Below are 24,830 nucleotides of genomic sequence, written 5' to 3' on the forward strand. Positions count from 1 at the left end.
TCTACTCCTTACTACAATATATTCTAATATATTTTAGATTTAAGGAAAGGTCTCGAAGGATACAAAATGTATTCATTTCACGTTGGCATAAGTATTGACGGTCACCAAACTGAATTTCAAAGACGACCACTCTGTTTTTTTTTCTGTACCGAGGACCGTACTTCCTACGAGGTCCTCGCGTCTAGGGGGCGTACTAGGTACGTAGGACCGTAGGTCGTCGTGGCCTAAAGGATAAGACGTCCGGTGCATTCGTATGTAGCGATGCACCGGTGTTCGAATTCCGCAGGCGGGTACCAATTTTTCTAATGAAATACGTACTCAACAAATGTTCACGATTGACTTCCACGGTGAAGGAATAACATCGTGTAATAAAAACCAAACCCGCAAAATTATAATTTGCGTAATCACTGATGGTAGGACCTCTTGTGAGTCCGCACGGGTAGGTACCACCACCCCGCCTATTTCCGCCGTGAAGCAGTAATGCGTTTCGTTTCGAAGGGTGGGGGTAGCCGTTGTAACTATACTGAGACCTTAGAACTTATATCTCGAGGTGGGTGACGCATTCACGTTGTAGATGTCTATGGGCTCCAGTAACCACTTAACAACAAGTGGACTGTGAGCTCGTCCATCCATCTAAGCAATAAAAAAAAAAGGACTGGGACTGTACATTCCGCAAATCTTGGGAGCGGACTGCGGCCCCAGGGCTGGTATTTAGGGACCTACCCACTAAACAGCCCCCTTGCAATCTCGTCCAAGCGTCCGATCTTGATTAAAATAGTAGTTTACATTAAATTAGATATAAGCCTTATTCGGCTAAATTGTAATCCTGTACTACGCCTAGGCTTTGGTATGTTGTGTAAATAAAAAATTAAAAAATCAATATTACTATGGCCCTAGTTCAGTGGTTAGCCACTCACGGCTCTTCCACGAAATGCTTAGCTCAGACACGGAATATTACTTATCACCTTATACTTAACTCAAGCTTACAAAAGTACGTGTTAAAAAATAGCTCTCTAAATCAATTATCAATAGTGTATTGATATGATTGATATGATGATATCTATATGAACTCTTTTCAATGACAATGTTACCAACTAATGTTCTAGTTCAACAAATTTAACATGAAATTTTGGTTTTGTTTCGCGTTTGTATTATTTAATATTGCATCTGACGGAGGACGGATGCCTTGGTTGTTTTTAAAAGGCGTGACGTCAGGCATGATGACGTCACTACCGTCGTCTACGGGGCGGTCGCTCATGCTCGCCGAAGACAAGAAAAAACCCAGCTCGTGGTCTTTTATTTTCATTTTACAATAAAAGGCCAAACCTCTCTTAGGCTGCACGTTTATTTGCAGTATACGTCTTATCGAATGAATAGGACATACATTGTACATAGAACCATTCACATGTCATTTGTGCTGCAAAAAACCGCTTATGTGTTTAAACGAATACTCAACGGATTGTCTAGCAAATCGAATGAACTTTAACGTTGGAGTGGCGCATACTATATAGCTCTGTCTCGTTCACACCTGCGTTTTTATACGAATGAAAATCTACCGTATGAACACCCGGTTGATTATACGTTAAAATAACGAATACAAAAAAAAACGTGCAGGACAATTCCGTGTGAACCCAACCTTACGGTCCTACACACAAGCGTTCCAAATTCAAAGTGTACGCAAATTAATAGCCTGTCAACTTTTTTTTATTGCTTAGATTTGTGGACGAGCTCACAGCCCACCTGATGTTAAGTGGTTACTGGAGCCCATGGACATCTACAACGTAGATCCGCCACCCACCTTGAGATATAAGTTCTAAGATCTCAGTATAGTTACAACGGCTGCCCCACCCTTCGAACCGAAACGCATCACAGCTTCACGGCAGAAATAGGCAGGGCGGTGGTATCTATCCGCGCGGACTCACAAAAGTAACCACCAGTAAAATCACTTAAAACAAATTTTGTAGCCATCCGATGCGAACATGGTCGGTGAGCGGCAATGCTAAAACAAAAGTACATTAGCCTAAACTCACTTACAGACTGACCTTTACAAAGATGGAAGATAGCCCTCGTAACGAAATCCATTATCTTACCTGTAAACAGAAAATTCGGATTAATATTTATTTAGTTAAAGTGTCCTAAAGGATAAGAGGCCTGGTATAATCGATGCGACTATATCAATGTTCTAATCCCGCAGGCAGGTTCAAATTTTTCTAGTCGGATAATTGCGACGGCGATACCATAATCTCTATTTATAAAAATGAATTGCTGTTCGTTAGTCTCGCAAAAACTCGAGAACGGCTCAACCGATTTGGCTAATTTTAGTCTTGAATTATTTGTCCAGAGAAGGTATAAAAGGTTGATAAATATGAAAATGCTCGGAATTATATAAAAACAAACAATTTTGTGTTTCCTTTGATGTGTCCCCTTAATGTGTCTTTTATTTATCGATTGAGGCACTACGAAGTCTGCCGGGTCAGCTAGTGCGAAATAAATATTACCAGTGGTCCCACAGTAGTCGAAATTAGACTATAATTATTTGAAATTATAAGTTTGAACATTTTTATGGTTAAGTTTGAACATTATGATTACGAGTATACTTGTATAATCACAAATTTCGCCAAGACTGCACTATAGACTAATCTTAGAATAATCTTAAAAATAAACAACATTAACCTATCCCCATTTTGACCACAGACTTTAAAGTAATAACAAAGATTTGACATTAAATAAAGAGTACATGTAATGTTTTTTATTTATTGATTTAATGTAATTTTTAAGCATAATTAAAAAAAAATAACATTCTGCACTCCTTCTCTGTATTCTCTATAAGTGTGAGAAATTTCATACTCCTCCGTCCGCGTAATTATCGTAACAAGGAGTACAAAGTTTTTGCTTCACGTATTAATATATAGATAAATACGCCTTGTCTAATTTTGCCACGAAACAGTATTACTTTCCGATTCAGGTGGGTATTCATTGAAGTCTCTGGATTGGCCAATACGAAAAAATGGTGTCGGACCGCGCCATGAGCGTATCAAAGCGTATCAACTGTCAGTATAAAAATCCGGCCGACCCGCTGTCAACCCTTACCTATTAAATATTCCAGTAGATTATTCCAGAAACAAAGATTTTTTGAGAGAAAAACGTAGGGATTTTTTATAGATATTTTTGGACGCGACATGGACCCGCTTCGTCGTTTTGGAAGTTGTTTCTGGAGAAATCTTTACAACGAAGCTCGATTGGGCTTACGAAGCTTTTAACTTAAGCACGAATTTGACTATTTAACCAAATTTCGTCACCTCAAATCGCTCTCAACGTGAACCAGACCTCACGGAACCGCTCGACGGAAAATCTAATTGCTTCTCTAATATCAATTATCAAGGATCGATATCCTGGGAATTTAATGATCGAAACGAACTCAATAGAAATGATTAATGAATGCAATCAATCAGTACATACGGTTCGAATTAAATTCAGATTAAATAAAACATTGATTATATCTTGACGATATACTAGTATGACCATTAGTTACAAAGTAACTATTAGTACCAGTAACAGAATTACTTGTTGTAAAACAATTTATGCTTTAGAAAATTAAGACAATGTACATTTGATGACATAATCAGTAGTTTAAAAACTAAAAATGCTTTAATATAATAACAAACTGAACTAACAGCTTATTTAATATTTTTGTAATCTGCTGAAATTGATCACGATTTTAAGACGAAATTTTCAATATTAACGTTTGATAATAAATTAATTGTCCTTATTGCATGTATTATATAAATTTACGACCTAATGGGACGCCTTAAAGTTGTTGGAAATAGCGTTCAAAGGTTCCTTTACATACAAATAAACACAATATATCAAGCTAATAAATCTAATGTCTAAAAAAATCTAATCAGATGATGCTCCAATGATCTTCCGGATCATCGTCATCACGAAATGTGAGCACTGAATTTGTATTCATGCTAAGTTAATTCGAAACTATGAAGTCGTCGTGGCCTAACGGATAAGGCGTCCGGTGCATTCGTGTTGAGCGATGCACCGCTGTTCGAATCTCGCAGGCGGGTACCAATTTTTCTAATGAAATACGTACTCAACAAATGTTCACGATTGATTTCCACGGTGAAGGAATAACATCGTGTAATAAAAATGAAACCCGCAAAATTATAATTTGCGTAATTACTGGTGGTAGGACCTCTTGTGAGTCCGCACGGGTAGGTACCACCACCCTGCCTATTTCTGCCGTGAAGCAGTAATGCGTTTCGGTTTGAAGGGTGGGGCAGCCGTTGTAACTATAATTGAGACCTTAGAACTTATATCTCAAGATGGGTGGCGCATTTACGTTGTAGATGTCTATGGGCTCCAGTCACCACTTAACACTAGGTGGGCTGTGAGCTCGTCCACTCATCTAAGCAATAAAAAAAAAAAAAAGAAACGATTTTTAAAATCGTAGAAGGCTACATTATCATGGAATAGACGATGAAACTGTAAACAATATTAAAAACACTGCAGATGAGATAGTAAGAGCAATCGCCTCTGTTACAATCCAATTAATCTATATTGGAAAAGCGGTCATTCTGACGTCAATACCCGCCGCAATGTACAGATATTGTACACATTTCATTTACGTTTCATTATCTCTGAACTTAGTATTCTCCTGTGGGATTTACAGCAAAGAAAAGATCTTTCATCCAGCGGGTGATATTGCTCGGTAGATCAACGGTCCAAAATTTGGTGTTCAGAATTTGTATATATGCGAGCTTATCTATATATTAATACGTGAAGCAAAAACTTTGTATCCCATTTTACGAAAATTGCGCGGACGGAGGAGTATGAAATTTTCCACACTTATAGAGAATACAGAGAAGAAGTGCACAATGCTAATATTTTTTTAAATTAATTCATAAAAGATACATTAAATCAGTATAGAAAACATTACACACACTACATACCATGTGTTTGATGCACACACGCATGCATACTATTTATTGACAAACTTTTGTTTTTGACGTCTGTGGTAAAACTGAGAATAGATTAAATATTGTTTGTCTATATTAATATTTTTTAATAGTGTAGCTTTGGCGAAATTTGTGATTATGGAAGTATAAAATACAACCATAATAGTGTACAAATTTACAATTCCAATTAATTATAGTCGAATTTCGACTACTGCAGGATCTCTAGTCTTGAAAATTTCGTAAGCGAGATTCAGGCATCTGTCAAATATCTAGTGTTATATGATGTCTAGCTGCCACACTCCTGCATAGGAAACATTCCAGGATCACCGATCGAAGTAACATCCATTCGCTTAACAAACGCTATCCATATCACGGAACCGGGTCTCTGGCGACCTACCCCGGCCATTGTTCAAAATTGGTAGATTATGCCAAGCTATTCACAACACTGATCGTTACTAGAAGCTAGTTGTCAGTCCAAGTTTAATTGAAGTTTCGGGTGTGGTCGTACTGCAGCCGGGATATACCATATCGACCTTTGAGGAAGAGACAATCGGCCCATTTCGACTTCGTAAAGCGCTATCTCGATCGCACCCTAGTTTGTCAGTCGTTCCTCAAGTGCGGCAGTAGATCTCCAAGGCTATGCCAGCGTCACCGAGCGAGTCGGTGAGATCATGGGGCTCCAACCTGAGGACGTTGCTAACACTAGCCCTACCAAGAGCAGTATTGCGCTGAATTTACCAGTGGATCGGAAACACGCCCCACTGAGAAGAGTGCACTAAAACCAAAGGACATTGTCTAATAATAATTATAATATGATATTCATCTAGGAAATTTTTCAAATATTCATTAATTCGCATTAAGATTTTTTTTTATTGCGTAGATGTGTGGACGAGCTCACAGCCCACCTGGTGTTAAGTGCTTACTGGAGCCCATAGACATCTACAACGTAAATGCGCTACCCACCTTGAGATATAAGTTCTAAGGTCTCAATACAGTTACAACGGCTGCCCAGCCCTTCAAACCGAAACGCATTACTGCTTCACGGCAGAAATAGGTGGTACCTACACGTGCGGACTCACATAAGGTCCTACCACCAGTTGTTTTATTAAGTCTCCCTCTCTTCTTTACCATTTCATTATAGACTGGATTATTGAAAAGCCTTTTAAAAGAATAAGATCTAATTGTTCATAGAAATACAAATGTTAACAATTTCGTGATTCAAAAATATTACACAAAAACATGAACAATTTAGGTTTTATCTCGTCCGGACAAAAAACACTTATAAAGATTACATTAGACATTCAGATACGACACTTCGAGGTACGCATTAGCGATTTTACTAACTTAATTTATCATTGATGTTTATGAGATGTACTGAATTGAATTAACGTTTTTATGATATCGAGTTCTATATTTTTTTTAATAGTCCCTGTAGACAGACGGACATACGGCACAGCTAATGACTCCAGCATAAGTGTCGCTATCCACTGCGCAGAGCACAGGAAGGAATGGAGGGACATAGTCCTAACAAAAGTGCTCCGTAAAGGTCACGTCCCTCAATATTGAGGAACACGGCGCAAGGAGGAGGAGGCAGACAAGCATACAGCCCACCTGATGATGAGCGGATGCCGTCGACCATGGACTTCAACAATGTCAGGGGCAGACCCAAGCCGCTGCCTACCGTAATTCGCAATTGATTGTAGTAGATATTAGCGCATTTTGGATACGCTGTCTCCTCTTAGGGATGCCGTAATGCGGTGAAGTCACTTGTAATAATATACCGGCGCACAACAATTTGCCGATGATAGATCGTTTTCGACGTGATAGTTAATGTCTTATAAAGCGATGAACACCGGCTGCACGCACGAAAAAATGTCACGTTTCGCCTGAGTCTGAGCGTGCAATCGAGAGCGCGGAACAAGCGACAGAGAGGCACGATCGGCCCAAGCGTTGGCTTGTGACACATTTATCTCTCTTCTCGCGTGACGTCAGACCTAGCAATTCGAATAGTTCTGCTACTGACGTTATCACGTAAAACTATCGTACGTAAACCGACTTTACAGACAACCAATTTAATTTTTTTCTATACAGATGAGACTTCGAAATTTAGGCCACGACTCTTTTAAAACGATACTCTTGTAGGTAACTGGTCCTATATCGATTTTACTATAACTATAGGGATGTCCCTAAAGCTGTTACGAAGCTTTACAAAGAATATATCTTACGGGATAACAGAGGCGCGAGCACATATTACGTGCAATCAAATTTTGAGTGTCAGACTATAAATTAAACAGACTAAATTTATTCACACTCTGATTTAATCTGCCAATTTTACATTTATCCTCCTGACCAAAAAAAAAAAACACTACATTGATGCGTCTTATTCAACTACTGTCTTCTGACCGCCTGCATTCTCTTTTAAATATGTCTCAGCCGGCTATCCCCTCTTGTCTGGTCACGTGGCTTAGTCACGTGACTTTAAAAGCAGTCAATTGAGTAACTAATAAACAATAATTTTTAAATGTTTTTTTTTTTAATTGCCATTGTAGTCAGACGAGCATACGGCTCACGGACGTCAGCAATGCCAGGGGCAGAGCCAAGCCGCTGCCTACCGTTAAGTACTCTCCGCAAGCCTCGTTTGAAGAAGGACATGTCATAGCGCTCGGAAAACACCGTGGAGGGGAGCTCATTCCAAAGCCGGATGGTACGTGGCAAAAAAGTTATTTGGAAACGCACTGTGGATGAAACTGTCGATGAAAACAAACAACATGCTTTGCAATACAATCCTCATATTTAATAATAATTCTTAATATCTACAGGACTTTATATAATCATAAACCTTACACAAACAACCATTAAATTTCTCATGTTCTATTATTCGAAAGTATTATTATGTCGTCCAACATTTATTATACGTTTAACAACCATATTATAACTAGTCAGGTCATAAGTATTGTCACACAGTAAAAACTTTTCTTTTAGAATGCTGGCCACAAAAAAAGTTTATTGAATTCGAATTTCGAATTGTTCATGAAAATAAAAATGTATACTTTTAGAATTTTACTCATTTTTAAATATTGAGTGGACGCTTAAAGAAGACCGTGTTGCAGTTATTGCGTTGCATCGTTGCGGTTACGCGCCAATTCAAATTTTTAACATACTGAAAATTTTGAATATAACCAAAAGATTCGTTTATCGTACCATCAAACGATACAATAAAGACTCTAGTGTAGATGACAGGTCAAGAAGTGGTCGCCCTCGGTCTGTTAGGACTCCAACAGTGATAAAAGCTGTGAAGGCGCGAATTCAGAGAAATCCCAAACGTAAGCAGAAACTGTTGGCCCTTCAGATGGGGTTAAGCAGAACCACGGTGAAAAGGGTATTAAATTAAGACTTAGGGCTTCGGGCATATCGAAGAAAAACAGGACATCGTTTGAATGCTCGTCTAATGGACCTGAGACTGAAGAGCTGCCGCGGTTTGTTGAAGCGGTACGCGGGAAAAAAATATCGGGAAATTCTTTTTTCGGATGAAAAAAATTTTACCGTAGAAGAGAGCTGCAACAAACAAAATGATAAGCTGTACGCACACAGTAGTGAAGAAGCGAGCAACCGTATTCCGCGTGTCCAACGAGGTCATTTTCCATCCTCGCTCATGGTATGGTTGGGAGTCTCTTATTGGGGCTTAACAGAGGTACATTTTTGTGAGAAAGGTGTAAAAACGAATGCAGTTGTGTAGCAAAATACAGTCCTGACGAACCTTGTGGAACCTGTTTCTCATACCATGTTCAATAACAGGCACTGGGTATTCCAACAAGATTCGGCGCCAGCTCATAGAGCGAAGAGCACACAAGACTGGCTGGCGGCGCGTGAAATCGACTTCATCCGGCACGAAGACTGGCCCTCCTCCAGTCCAGATTTAAATCCGTTAGATTACAAGATATGGCAACACTTGGAGGAAAAGGCGTGCTCAAAGCCTCATCCCAATTTGGAGTCACTCAAGACATCCTTGATTAAGGCAGCCGCCGATATTGACATGGACCTCGTTCGTGCTGCGATAGACGACTGGCCGCGCAGATTGAAGGCCTGTATTAAAAATCACGGAGGTCATTTTGAATAAACTTTAGTGTCATAAGAATCTATGTTTTGTTAAGTTCATTTTGGTATATGAATGGTTACATAATGAATAAGCTTGTTTCAATTATTTTACATTAAACATGTGACAGAATTTATGACCTGACTAGGTATTTTTTCCCTACCTATTCACTGGTAGCCTAAGAGGATATTTCAGCTACGCCCTGACGGGTAGGTGAGCTCACGGGCTCAGCCTGAAAGAAATTGCTAAAACTAGCTCTTGCAAGAGCAGAATCTACCCCCGGATCGGAATCGCCACCCACTGAGAAGATCCAACGAGAAACACAGTGAGCAATCTGGCGAGAAACAATCATTATTTCACATTAACAAAAACAAAAATATTTATATGTAACTAGCTGACCCGGCAGACTTCGTAGTGCAATCGACAAATAAAAGAACTAAATTTTTGTATAAAATAAAGTTAAAACAAACAAAAAGAATCCGTCTGACGGGGGACATATCAAAAGAAAAACAAAATTGTTATTTTTATTTCATTCCGAGCATTTTCATATTTATCTACCTTTTAAACCTTCTCTGGACTTCCACAAGTAATTCGAGACTAACGAACAGCGATTCATTTATATATATATATATATATATATATATATAGATTTTACGTATCCGAACCTATGGTTTTAAGTTTTTTTTATCAAATCCATTAAGAAATCAGTTTAACTATGTTGAAAATGTAATCAGCACAAGAGTGCATTATGCGGCATAATGCTCAACGTTGAATGTTCCAACTACAGCAACGCTTCGCACAATCGAGCACTCTCAAAAGTACTGCTCTCGCGTGATACTCGCAATCGATACCGACTCAGTGACTGAAAATTGACAAGTGTTTTTTCTTTAAGTTGGCATTGATCGAAATTTTGTTTATATATCGTTAGTAATATTATTAAATGTTGAAAAAAATTGTAAGGCTTTCGTTTCGTCGTAGTTTCTTAGAAATAATCAATGTTAATTAAAACTGTGCTAACTTAGCGCACTCTGCTGATGCATTTGAAAACTAATTCACGTTCCAATTAAGCTTCAGCATAATTTGGCATTGTGCGTCACTGACTTGCATTATGCTCTGTAATTGGAAAACTACCTATAAAGTTATTTATTTAGAGCCTTTGTCGCGACCTGCTCCGTCGATACCACAGAAAACATTTCCCGCGATAAATCCAGACCATTGACCTTATTGTATTAAATTCTTGACACCTCACAGCTTGTTTACCAGCCGACTGACGAATATAAATGAAAGGCATAATAATTTGAAGACGAAAATGCGTTCAATTTAGATTAAAATTATTGTAATTTATTTTCATAACTTTCAGGGAATTCGATTATTATTTTTGGTTAGCGTAATTGCGTCAGACGTGGCCATTTGTTTTGTGGATTTTGACGCGAATCCCTTAATATTATCTATTTAACAACAGCAGAGAAAAATGAGAAATTAGAAATTGCTGCATTTAGTAAGCAGGGTAGAGGTAAAGAACAAACTCTTTGTGCCTGAAAAATGTTTATTGCTTAGATGGGTGGACGAGCTCACAGCCCACCTGGTGTTAAGTGGTTACTGGAGCCCGTAGATATCTATAAAGTAAATGCGTCACCCAAGTTGAGATATAAGTTCTAAGGTCTCAGTATAGTTACAACGACTGCCATACCCTTCAAGCCGAAACGCATTACGGCAGAAATAGGCAGGATCCTACCCGTGCGGACGGACTCAGAAGAGGTCCTACCACCAGTAGTGGCACCACCGTAGCAAAGAGTGTAATTTCAAAATTATCATATTAAATTGCATACCCGATTTCGCGGACCCAACGGTCGCCTTCACCCTAAGCACGTCATTTCGGATCCTCCCGATCCACTAACGGTGCTTTTAGATACCTCAAGCACCGGTCATCGTTCCCGTCCAACCCGTCGCTTGCGACGAAGGGCTCGGCGATCAAATTAACCCTCACACACAGCCCACTGAGTTTCTCGCCGCATCTTCTCAGCGGGTCGCGTTTCCGATCCGGTGACAGTTTCAGAAGCAGAAGCACAGCTCTTGCTAGGGCCAGTGCTAGCAAACTTCAGGTTAGCGCCCCGTGAGCTCACCTAATCGCTCGGTGAATCTAGTATGCTAGTATGATCCCTCGAGGTCATTAGAATAGTTAAAAAATATTAAGTGAATTTCAATAATCAAAAAAACATATTTCTGATATCTTAGGCCTCTATGTTCTAAAACAAAATAATTAATTTAAATGTTAACTAGATATATTTACAAACACAATTCCGGTCAACCTCGAATTACCAAAAGCACTAAAAACACAAACTAACTTTCGCTGGGAAAACCAAAAGAAGAAAAGAAAACAAGAAAATATTATGTTAACGCGCAACATAGCTATTATTTGCATAAAGAGTTACGAAAACAAAATCGAGACTCAATAAATAGTTATATTATTGTAATAATATATTAATATATTATAGTCCAATAGGGCAATAGATTGAATCTAAAACCGGTTACTGGTGGTAGGACGTCTTGTGAGTCTGCACGGGTAGGTACCACCCTGCCTATTTCTGCCGTGAAGCAGTAACGCGTTTGGATTTGAAGAACGACGCTGCCATTCTACTGTAAAACTGAGCCCGATGGCATTCATGTTGCTGTTGCCTATGGGCTCCGGTAACCACTTAACACTAAGTTGCACGTGAGTTCGTCCATTCCATTCTATCCCATTTTTTCTAAGTTCTACCTCTTTTTTTTTTTTTTTTATTGCTCAGATGAGTGGACAAACTCACAGCCCACCTGGTGTTAAGTGGTTACTGGAGCCCATAGACATCCACAACGTAAATGCGCCACCCACCTTGAGTTATAAGTTCTAAGATCTCAAGTATAGTTACAACGGCTGCCCCACCCTTCAAACCGAAACGCATTACTGCTTCACGTCAGAAATAGGCAGGGTGGTAGTACCTACCCGCGTGGACTCACAAGAGGAACTCTAAAGAACTTACACAAATACCAAGAATTATTTGTACAGTACGTATTTCATTAGAATAATTCAGGTACCCCCGCCTGCGGGATTCGAACACTGGCACCGCCGCATCGCTTGATACGAACGCACCGGGCGTCTTATCTTTTAGGCCACGACAACTTCTTATTTGAGCTATTGTAATATTGGACTATTGTATTTATATATTACCGGCAATGCCGTTTCATTTTTTTAATGTCACATCAAAAAAAATTTCATAAAAAAACCTTTTTTATATATAATTCCAAACATGCGTATTCTATGCGAGGCAACATCTGCCGATGTTCGAATCCGATTAGTTGGGACGGCGTTGTGAAAGTATCTCCAAATCTCTCAGCTTTTACTCCGTGCATTGCGATACGAATATTGTGGGTCATAATTGAGAAGATATTTATGTTTTTTTTTAAGTTATTGCATAGCTTTTATCGCGGGCTTTGAGCGCGGCGACCGAATCAAGAAATACCGTAACGAAAATAAAACCGAACACCCCACTCCGCCTACCATGTAACTCGCGTTCAACACATTCACACGTTGCGCTTGTGTAGTGTATGTGAATAAGCGCGTGGCGTGACGTCGCACTGCATGCGCATCATGAAAAGTCTGCTCATCTTTCTCTAGCTTATGAGTGTGAAGAGGACAGTTAATGTTTTGCTTTTATTAATGTTTATAAATATAGCGTGGTCTTGTTTCGTTATTGTTTTAATATTAAACTATTATTGTCTAATTATAATTGCACATTTCATAAGTTGATAAAAAATACTATGCAATAGTTTTACCGCGGTAGTCCCGGAGTGACACACGTGTTTTTTTTTATAATTCTTATAGTAAGTTCTGTGTGTGTAGTTTTGAAAAACTGTAAAGTATCCTAAACGTCGAAAATAATAGAACAAAAAATAATAATAATGGTGAAATTAAAAAGTAATTACTTTTAATTTTATCGCCCTTATATGCAGACGACACACCTGACGGTGAGTGGTTACCGTTGCCCATGGACGTCAGCAATCCCAGGGGCAGAGCCAAGCCACAGTCCACCATTAAAAATTGTTTTCAACTCTTACAACCCAAAATAAATACCATATGGAGTGGGTTACCAATACGATTTATCTAGCGTTTTGTCTTTTGTTTTCAACTTATCATTTATCATCTTTAAAGTATCTCTAAAGACAGAGCTCATTAAATTTCTTGCCGGATCTTCTCGGTGGGTCGCGATTCCGATTCGGTTGTTGATTCAGTGAACCACTGCTTTTACTAGGGTCAGTGTTAGCAAGTTCTCTCATTGAGCCCGTGAGCTCACCTACCCGTCCGGACATAGCCCATAGAATAGCCCTTAGGCTGTCAGTGAATAGGTAAGGAAAGAAAAAGTGAAGTATCCGAAAGTACTCTAAAATTATACCATGAAAATTATAAATGCGACTTCAAACCAGAAATTTTGTTTTAATTCAACACGTGACCCTTTGAGAGACTACGATTGTAAATACATCTTATTGTTTGGGGGGTCAAGGCCCCGAGCCTCCTAAGTCCGTCCCTTCACGCGAAGCCGACTGTAACACCTACTATTGGCCGCATCTGCCAACTAATCCGACATCAAATATTAATAGAGACATTACCCACGAGCCGCAAGAAGATGAATTCGCACACGCGTTTCTGAAACTCTACATTAATAAATAAATAAATAGCTGGAAACAAATCACGCACGGTCGTCCGGCCCTAAATTAGGGTTATCTGTATTCTGGGTACCATATATGTATATATTTAAACGTATATAAGTGTGTACGTCAGTCTCTGGTACACTTAACACAGGGAATCTTAATCACGTCCTTTCAGACCCATCAGATCCAATAGCTCTTGCATAGGCGCCTTTAGCTCTAACAATAGGAGCAGGCTTAAGAATTCCGGTAACCTGGCAAAGAGTTTGACGTGCAACCTAACCTAAACAGCAGCCCGCTGAATTTCTCACCGGATCTTCTCAGTGGGTCGCGATTCCGTTTCGATAATAGATTAATTCGCGAAGCAGCTACTCATGAGTTGTTAGGTCTCCTTCGGAGGCGCTCGGGTAGTTGTTAGTTGTTAGCAAATCCCAGCCCTCCTGGCTGAGCTCTTGCTCGCCCACCTGTCCTGCTTAAACTGGAAAAACCTCAGAACCACCATTAATCCTTTCTTCACAAAAAAAAGGAATTATAATTTAAGGCCGCAAGACCGTCCGTGATTTGTTTCCAGTTATTCAGATTCTCATTCACATACGACCAACATATTTTCTTATTTAAATACTAGTAATAATTACAAAACAATATTTTGATTTCGTGATTCCAAAAATAATGTAAACTAAGCCACAAAATCCGGCAGCGCGTCTCAAACGCGGACCCGGAGCACCGGAAATATGAATATTACATCATTTCCGACAATATACCACGTGTAAGCTAAATTAGCCGGCCGCGCGGAGGGATTCCAACAAAAAGCTGAACAATTACACGTTTAAAAGGTGCTTTTAAAAAGTTCGTAAAACTTTTAACGGCTTTACCGGTTGAGCTTTCAATGTTCTGACCCTTTTAAGTTAGAAATAAATGAAATGATGACCACGGCCACTCTGCCAAGAGTGCAAACGTCTGAGAAGAAGTATAAAATTGCCCGTAGACATCTGCAGAAGCTTCCAGAATCAGACTTCGTATTTCATATTGATTTTTTGAACAGACATACTTACCAGGCTCGTGGGGTGTTAAGTGATTAACGGAGTCATGACGAAAGCCGAAAAGTCGCCACACACCCTTGGGAACTAGATTGAAATCTCAATTGTATTATCTGAGAACCCTCTCACCGGTGGCATAAATAGCCAGGGTGGTGGAATGTCCTCGTACGAGCTTATATTACGTTGTACCACCAGTAAATCACAGTACGTCAGTATTATGCTCATTTCCTGGTGTATCTCTTAACCACCTTACAAAACCCTTAAGAAGAAACAAGGTGCTATTCTAGACGGAGAGAAGGTATATTTCTTCTTTTTGCCATATCTTTATCCACTTTCTTGCTCCTAGTCCACTATGTGGGGTCGGCGTAGCATATCCTCTTTTCCATTCGGACCTATCATACATTATCACCGCCCCCCTGCCCTCCTTTCGCATATTTCACAGAATCAATCCAAGTCTTTTAGAACACCCTCCTACATTGTATATACGTCATCACAATTAACTATTATAATATATGGCCCATAAAGATTTGGCATAAGTCTTACGAGAGGCCGCCTGCCTGACGCTATCCTTCCTTCGAGATCCTATCATTCGCCTAATATGGTAGCAAGAAGAAAAGCCTTAGTCAGTCACTTTTTTTTATTGCTTAGATGGGTAGACGAGCTCACAGCCCACCTGGTGTTAAGTGGTTACTGGAGCCCATAGACATATATAACTTAAATGCGCCACTCACCGATGTGCGATACACACGGAAATATATCGGTCGATTCAAATCTAAGTCGTGAACTGCATGAACTCACCACGTACCAAAAATTCGTAATACACTTCCAGTTGCGAATCGGCTACCATATAAATGGCTATTTAATTTTAGTACACCTCATAAATATCGATGATAAATTAGACTAATAAAATCGCGAATGCGTACACCGAAGCACCCTCTTTGAATGTCTAATGTATATTTATGAGCGTCTGTTTGTCCAGTCGATATGGAACATACAGTCGTTAGCATTTCAGGGAAAGCTTCTGTCATAATACCGTTAACGCACGACAGGTGGCGTGCTTGTAGCTTTAACAAGTACTTCGTACATGGATCTCTGCTATCAGGAACTAATTGGAACATCTACGATGCATAGAAGAGAGCAAAATAAAAATTAATTGACTTCTTTTTCGGGCATTCTTATCAGAGTGGTCGTAATAGTGGTAATGATGTACACATAGAAATATTCGTTAGGTCACCCGTGTTCTCCAGGATTGCCTTTCTGGCGATGCGCTCCAACCATCTTCAATTTATTACCACACACACATACACACACACACACACGCACACAGGGAATATGAGGTCATATGGACCATTGAACTCCATTAGATACCTCCACTTTACCTTTCTACGTTTCTACAGAGAGACTTCGATTATCTCTGTGTTTTGGACCGTATGTGCCAAAGAAAGCTTTCAGTATCGCCCTTAACGCCACCAGAGCAGGGTTCATCTATCTACCATGCTGCATTAGTTCGCAGGAGTTTTTGTCACGTACCATCCGGTTCAGGAATGAACTCCATAGCTTTTGCCGAGAGCCATGACATGTCCTTCAAACAAATTTAACCACCCAGCGGTAGGCAGCGACGTGGCTATGCCCCAGACTTTGTTGTCGTGAGCGACTAAAACCACTCACGATCGGAAGGCGTGTATGCTGGTATACCTATAAAAGTAATGGAAGAAAAACAGATTGTGTAAATTGCTATTTCGCGCCAATGCGTACTCATTTACTTTTGTAAATGACATTATAACCAAATTCTACTTCAGTCAAAGAGCAGTACTCAAACAGCGTTTAGGTAGTAGGCTTTAAACACATTTTTTTTATTGCTTAGAGGGGTGGACGAGCTCACAGCCCACCTGGTGTGAAGTAGTTACTGGAGCCCATAGATATCTACGACGTAAATGCGCCGCCCGCCTTCAGATTTAAGTTCTAAGGTCTCAAGTATAGTTATAACGGCTGCCCCAGCCTTCAAACCGAAACGCATTACTGCTTCACGGAAGAAATAAGCAGGGCGGTGGTACCTACCCGCGCGGACTCCCAAGAGGTTCTACCACCAGTAATTACGCAAATTACAATTTTGCGGATTTGATTTTTATTACACGACGTTATTCCTTCACCGTGGAAGTCAATCGTGAACATTTGTTGAGTACGTATTTCATTAGAAAAATTGGTACCCGCCTGGGATTCGAACACCATTGCATCGCTCAACACGAATGCACCGGATGTCTTATCCTTTAGGCCACGACGACTTCACATTAAAATAATAATGATAATTGTGCCAGTGTGACTCCGCAATGCACTTGAAGAATTCACTATTATATCTGAAAGTGTAGAATCAGCGCAACTTATAAAATAAATAACACTATTTATCGTAAAAACATCATATAAAGCTTTCATAGTAACCTAGGCTACCATCGATCCATGGACTAATCTTGGTGTCTCCATAAACGTTCCCAATAAAGTACACATACAAACGAAACACGGACTGTCTGTACGTTTTATAATTATTTTTTGTGAAGGGAGGATCACTGATGGCCCGTGGGGCTTTGCATTTTCACCAGGACTGATCAAGTGAAAGACCTTAACGAAACCCCATCAAGTGAAAGACCTTAACGAAACCCCATCAAGTGAAAGACCTTAACAAGACCCCATCAAGTGAAAGACCTTAACAAAACCCCATCAAGTGAAAGACCTTAACAAAACCCCATCAAGTAAAAGACCTTAACAAAACCACATCAAGTGAAAGACCTTAACAAAACCCCATCAAGTAAAAGACCTTAACAAAACCCCATCAAGTAAAAGACCTTAACGAAACCCCATCAAGTGAAAGACCTTAACAAAACCCCATCAAGTGAAAGACCTTAACAAAACCCCACTTCACGAGTGCGTGTGCCAAGCCTCAGTTCGCGAATTATGAAGAACAGCTGCCAAGGCTATAATAAACAAGGAATCCACATGACCACGACTGCTCTGCCAAGAATAACCGACTATGATGATGAGCGACCGAAATCGGCATGATAACTGAATTTGAAGTTTTTTTATTTATTGCTTAGGTGTGGACGAGCTCACAGCAAACCTGGTGTTAAATGGTTACTAAAGCCCATAGACATCTACGACGTAAATGCGCCACCCACCTTGTGATATCAGTTCTAAGGTCTCAGGTATAGCGGCTGCTTCACCCTTCAAACCGAAACGCATTACTGCTTCACGGCAGAAATAGGCAGGGCAGTGGTACCTACCCGCGCGGACTCACAAGAGTTCCTACCACCAGTAATTACGCATATTATAATTTTGCGGGTTTGATTTTTATTACACGATGCTATTCCTTCACCGTGGAAGTCAATCGTGAACATTTGTTGAGTACATATTTTATTAGAAAAATTGGTACCGACCTGGGATTCGAACACCGGTGCATCGCTCAATACGAATGCACCGGACGACTTTATCCTTTAGGCCGCGACGACTTTGATGCCACATTTAAACGATAAAATTGCGAGCAAAGCAACAAACTTAAGTTTGTCATTTGATAAATAGCTCCGAGCCGGCGTTACCTTGAACTCTATTGTCTCACCAATAAGGGGGGAGGAAAGACCCACGCAAATATATGTATAACGCTTATATTGTATCAGGGTTAGAAAAGAATGGCCTGTATTATTGTATACGCATAAAACTTCATTTGAACAACGACCGTTGTTTCGAGATTATTTTTTGAGGTGTTAGATTTACAGAGAAGCTCACAGTTCAGCTGGTGTCTGCCGTGGTCCGTGATCATAACCAATTGAATTCCACCTTAAGACATGAGGCTTAAATCTCTACATTATTGTATAATGACTAAACGGTTTGACTTCGCGGTAGCTATAAATAGGACTGTTATGCCTACCCGCATGGGCACACCTTTACCTTTATTACCTCTCAATTACAATAATTAATTTAATACACCTAGTATATTCGAGTATTCACTAAACTAAACCTTTTGGCTTTGGTAAAGTGGTGCGAAATAAGTCTTTTTTTTTTGGTCAATGGAAATCGCCAGATTTCCGCCCTCCACTGGAGATGGCGGTGGGGTATGTCGGAGTCGAACCAACTAAAACCTCCTGTCGCTCAACGACCCACGTCCGAACCTTGCATGAGACAGAACTCATGAAAAGGCAAAAGGGGGAAAGTAAAGCGCTTAGTGCGGAGCACATCATCACGAAATAAGTCTACCACTATTGTCTATTAGCCTACTGATATTCCCATCGGATCTTCTCAGTGGGCCGCGTTTCCTATGCGGTAGTAGATTCTGCAAGACACTGCTCTTTCTAGGGCTAATGTTAGCAACGACCTCAGGTTAGAGCCCAGTGAGCTCACCTGCTCGCCCGGTTAAGCTGGCATAACTCTTTAGCTTACGAGTAGAAAAAAAAGCAAGGACTAACGTATTATCTTAATGAAAATAATTGTTGGCACGTTGCTAGCGCGTACCCAAGTGAACAGAACATGTATAAGCCGCGCCAATAAAGAAACTAATCTAAAATGGCGGCGACGATCATGCGCTCTCACTCTAAACTATTGCTGTCTTTAGTTCGCACACGGCGCGTACTGCATGCAAAAAAAGATCAGTTCTGACTTTGCGGTTGAGTTCGAGTTTTTTCACTTTCGAGTTGTGCGACTTAGATGACTCGCAGCAAAAGTGTCTACGCAAGTTGCAGCCCAGGTGAGACACCTCCCCCTCTGCCAGGGTATAAAGTAAAGTAAAGTACATTCTCATTTGTTTTTTTTTTATATATTTTTTACAATAAACAACTTTTTTCTTTCTGTTTTTCTTTTTATTTGTTGACCCTACCATCTGTCAGTGTAGGAACATAGAAGCCATTTTCGATTCGTTTCTTTATTGGCGCGGCTTATAACAGAATAACTTAAAAAGTGTTCGCCTTCTTGGCTTTACTTGTAACCAGCGTATAGATAGACGAACATATTGCCTTTCTGGTGCTACCACCATGTTCCAGACACGGCATCAAAGACCAAACATCAGTCACACCCTTCAAAACGGAATCCATGAGTTTTAACGGTAGGCAGCGGCTTCGCTCTGCTCCTGGCACTGCTGAAGTCCATGGGCGACGGTAACAACTTACCATCAGGTGGTCCGTATGCTCGTCTGCCTACAAGGGCAATTTAAAAAAAACATGTCTCCAATTCCAGTACAATAAAAACCGTGTGCCATCAGAGGACTCTTATTAGGAACTAAAGTCCTTATTATCAAAATGGTATCAGTAATCAAAAAAAATAGTATTATTTGTTATTAAAAATTAAAATTGTTATAGTGAATTTGTAAATGATATGTAAAAATGATACTAGTTAAATAAAATTTCTATTCGCTAATTAATGGATGGAGCAGGACCTTATAAGATCTAGTCTAGGTTATAAAAAAGAAGTTAAATTATCGGCCGATTAGTTTGCCAAGGTTATTCTCAACAATTTCAACGAATCAGTGTTTTTTTGACGTGATAACGTCCTAGAAACCAATGAACACGGGCTGCACGCACGAAAAAGTGTCACGTTCCGCCTAAACCTGAGCGTGCAAGCGAGAGTGCGGAACAAGCGATAGAGAGGCACAATCGGCCAGCGTTGGCTTGTGACACATTTATCTTTTTTCTCGCGCGACGTCAGAGCTAGCAGTTCAAATAGTTCTGCTCCTGATGTTATCACGTAAAACTATCGTCCGTATTCCTACTGTACAGACCACCAATTATTACTTTTTTCATAAATTAAGGCATGATCGATTTTTTTTCACTTTGAGCTCTAATTTAAGAAGTAACTTAATTCCCACAACACGTGTAAAGAAACTCAACAAATTCATATTTTGTTCTTAATAAAAACACATGTTTTTTTTTCTTCATTTGTAGAGATCGATCGAGTGATAAAGCAAAGCGGTGATTTGTACCGTGAAACAGGCGTAATTATGGGGTTAACAAATATGTATTTTGTAACAAACTAAATTACTTGGTGACTTACGGAATGTTTTATGATGCTTTAACAGTTTCGTGAATGAGTTGTTTTGATATTAAGAATTGATTACCGCGTAACAAGTTTTAACCATAGTTATATATATTGCTACGCGCTGGGGTTCGGGATAAATAAATGTTCCACCAAAGTACAACTTAAAGCTGTATTTATCACTTGGAACACACAAAGAACACTTTAAAATTCTTAATTCACTTCTTCCGCTTCGTTTCAGGTGATCTGTTCGTTGTTTCGCTTCGAGTAGTTCCAATTACTGACTGACTGCATGCCATCTCTGCAACGCCTTTATAGTCGATACGACGTCCCTAGAATTATCGAGAATATTCCACACAAGTCGAGTATTGTGTGTTTCCGATATCTGACAATAGATGGCGTTGTACTTCCGGAGTATTCTAGGTGCTGCTAGATTTTTTTTTTATTTTTTTTTATTGCGTAGATGGTTGGACGAGCTCACAGCCCACCTGATTTTAAGTGGTTACTGGAGCCCATAGACATCTACAACGTAGACGCGCCACCCACCTTGAGATACAAGTTCTAAAATCTCAGTATAGTTACAACGGCTACCCCACCCTTCAAACCGAAACGCATTACTGCTTCACGGCAGAAATAAGCAGGGCGGTGGTACCTATCCGCGCGGACTCACAAGAGGTCCTACCACCAGTAATTACGCAAATTATAATTTTGCGGGTTTGATTTTTATTACACGATGTTATTCCTTCACCGTGGAAGTCAATCGTGAACATTTGTTGAGTACATATTTCATTAGAAAAATTGGTACCCGCCTGCGGGATTCGAACACCGGTGCATCGCTTCAACACGAATGCACCGGACATCTTATCCTTTAGGCCACGACGAGTTCATTCTTAGATTTTGGTACGACTATTCAGCGATAGATGGCGTTACTCTTACCGATTTTTATCGTCTTAATGACATTCGTCTCACCGTGCCTTTGATATAACTCATGTTACGATGTGTTCGCCATCTATCTTCTTCCATCACAGCTCCGCTCCGCCTAAGTATTTTACGCTCAAAAACTAACAGAACTATAGGTGAGTATGTTTTTTATTGTCATTATCTGGTTATAGTGTTAATCGCGGGGAGCCCCCTACTCTGCAAGCGGAGTTGTTTGTATGTTGGATAAGGTCTTAAATCATCCTCGGATGGTTTGAACCTTGAACATCTGTAGACAAGCGCGACCTCTAGACCTGGACACCGCGTAGAAGACTCAACCCCAAGGTCAAAAATTTTTTTTGGGAACGGATGCCTTTCTGGACGTTTCTCTCCTTCCACGCAAATGCTAATTCAAATGACTAAGAAAATTGTCCCCTTTGCAACATTGACGTTTTTTAAGTTTGACAGCCGACAGGCTCAGTATTCTGCCGAGGGCCATTTTGACATTCGGTTCATGTACTATCTTGCCATATAGGTTACACGTTGCGATATTTATGCCAAATACAGTTTTAACAGCAACTAATATTGGTTTTCGTTATAATTTTATGCCATATTTATTCCATAAGGTAAAACAATTTTCCGTTAACATCAGCTTTTAATGAAAATTCATTTAAAAAAAACGTATATCGTCATCGCGTGACAAAGTACTGTTAGGTGGTTTTCTTAACAAATTGGTTTCTACATGAAGTCGAGAAAGTCGGATGTGGTAATCAATAGCTTTAAGATACGACATAGCATTTGCAAGCATGCATTGCATAGCATTTGTAAGAAGACTAAATAAAGAAATAAATAAATAAATAACAGAGTGCAACCATTGCCAAATTGCATCATCCATATTAGTTTAGTAGTTGTAAATGGATATATCCTGGATGGTAGCTCAGCTTTATTAAATTTTAAACTCTTTTAAGAAACACGTCATTTTTCCTAATTGACCATAAAGGCAAACGAGCTTACGACTCACCTTCTTTTTGATTGCCCTTGTAGGCAGACGAGCGTATGGCCCACCTGATGGTGAGTGGTTACCGTCACCCATGGACGCCAGCAATGCCAAGGGCAGAGCCAAGCCGCTGCCTACCGAACTACAAGGGCAATAAAAAAAAAACATACGGCCAACCGCTGCTGACGATTTTACGTCTGATCTTGTTTCGAAACGTTGCCCTGACTGCAATGATGCGTGGCGCTAGTATCGTAGCTATCGAGCAAAATGGCGGGAGATTACATAATTTAAATCCCAAAATCGAACAGCTCCCAAAAACGATAGTAGGTTGAAGGAAGGAAGGAAAACTGGCGATTCCTGACATCATAATTGTTCCATAACCTTGCCTACCTACAAACATTACGTTTGTAATCCATCCTCCAGAACAGATAAAGTGATTTACACAAGGCGGCCTTTTAGAAGTAGATGAAGAGTGATAGTGACGCATATTGGGTCAATCCAGTCCAACAGTGAACACTGAGCTAATAATGACAATTATTTGACCCTTAAACTACTACGCTTCAACGATTTCCGACTCAATCCACCACTGGTCATTTACAGTACTTATTCAATACTACTCTGTATAAATATAGTAATCTGTACACTACATACGTCACGCTTTGTGTCAATACAGCCGATTCATGTTTTCATTGATTTAATGAGCAACGCCTACTTATATTTTATTACTGCTTCTCATAAGTTATTGTTATTGTATAAATGCTTACCCGAAGTGACGTCACAGTGCTTGATTTAGATATTATATTATTACATTATGTTAGTTTTTTTTTTATTGCGTAGATGGGTGGACGAGCTCACAGCCCACCTGGTGCTAAGTGGTTACTGGAGCCTATAGACATCTACAATGTAAATGCGCCACCCATCTTGAGATATAAGTTCTAAGGTCTCAGTATAGTTACAACGGCTACCCCACCCTTCAAACCGAAACGCATTACTGCTTCACGGCAGATAAAAGGCGGGGTGATGGTACCTACCCGTGCGGACTAACAAGAGGTCCTACCACCAGTGATTACGCAAATTATAATTTTGCGGGTTTGATTTATTCCTTCACCGTGGAAGTCAATCGTGAACATTTGTTAAGTACGTATTTTATTAGAAAAATTGGTACCCGCCTGCGGGATTCGAACACCGGTGCATCGCTATATACGAATGGACCGGATGTCTTATCCTTTAGGCTACGACGACTTCAGACTTGGTCAAAGACAGTCACGCGCACACAGAATCGTAGTGTTTTTATTATGATCTAGTGACCTAATTATATTTGAGTTCGTCTAATGTTAAAATTTCAGTTTATTTTTATTTAAATTATTTACACCACTATGACTAATTGTTCATTAAGTCAGTTTAGTAAAATAAATACATTTAAGATACACATCACATTTTAATGCAAATTTTTTGGGCGTCTGCATTTATTAACAAACAAAAATACAATAATGAACTTCTTTTATTAGGATTGAGGAGTTACTGGTGTCCTGGAGATATTTCCAGTTTCACCATGACAGGTGGGCGTGTAAAGGCTCAGCCAGGAGGGGTGAGATTTTCGAAAAGCTGTCCTAGCGCGTCCAAAGGAGACCTAACAACGCAAGAGCAGCTGCTTCGCGAATGAATGTGCTAACGGATCGGAATCGCGACCCGCTGAGAAGATCCGGCGAGAAACCCGACGGGTTGATGCATGGGTTAGGTTGCACGTCGAACTCTTTGTCGAGTTCGACGAGTACGGTTACCGGGGTCCCTAAGCCTGCTTCTAGTGTTAGAGCTGAAGGCGTCAACAATGAACTCATTGGACTAGCCCAATTTATGTATATAAGTGATTACATTTACATATTGTTATGCGCTGGGGTTCGGGATAAATAAATGTTCCACCGAAATACAACTTAAAACTGTATTTATCACTTAGAATACTCACAAAACACTTTAAAATCCATTATTCACTTCTTCCGCTTCGCTTCGTGTGATCCATTCGCTGTTTCGTTTCGAGTAGTTCCGATTACTAACTGAGTGCGTGCCATCTCTGCAACGCTTTTATAGTCGGGACGAAATCCCTAGAATAGTCGAGAATATTCCACAAAAGTGGAGTA

General features: G+C 39.9%; 1 protein-coding gene and 1 long non-coding RNA gene across 3 annotated transcripts in view; both read right to left on the bottom strand.

Moving 5' to 3' along the window:
* The window catches only part of LOC149500242 (uncharacterized), a 147,413-nt gene that overhangs the window by 93,532 nt on the left and 29,051 nt on the right, over positions 1 to 24,830 (bottom strand). The window lies entirely within an intron of this gene.
* The window catches only part of LOC114244176 (uncharacterized), a 223,716-nt gene that overhangs the window by 2,986 nt on the left and 195,900 nt on the right, over positions 1 to 24,830 (bottom strand). Inside the window, exon 7 of one of the 2 annotated variants that reach the window (XR_016325114.1) lies at positions 1,886 to 1,904. The exons of the other annotated variant lie outside the window; for it this stretch is intronic. The gene's annotated coding sequence lies outside the window, so the exon portion shown is untranslated. Of the gene's footprint in view, positions 1 to 1,885; positions 1,905 to 24,830 lie in introns of those variants that run through there. 2 annotated transcript variants of the gene reach the window in all.

This window comes from Bombyx mandarina, chromosome 23 (genome assembly GCF_030267445.1).
Source record: "Bombyx mandarina strain Sakado chromosome 23, ASM3026744v2".
In the NCBI taxonomy this organism is placed as follows: domain Eukaryota; kingdom Metazoa; phylum Arthropoda; class Insecta; order Lepidoptera; family Bombycidae; genus Bombyx; species Bombyx mandarina.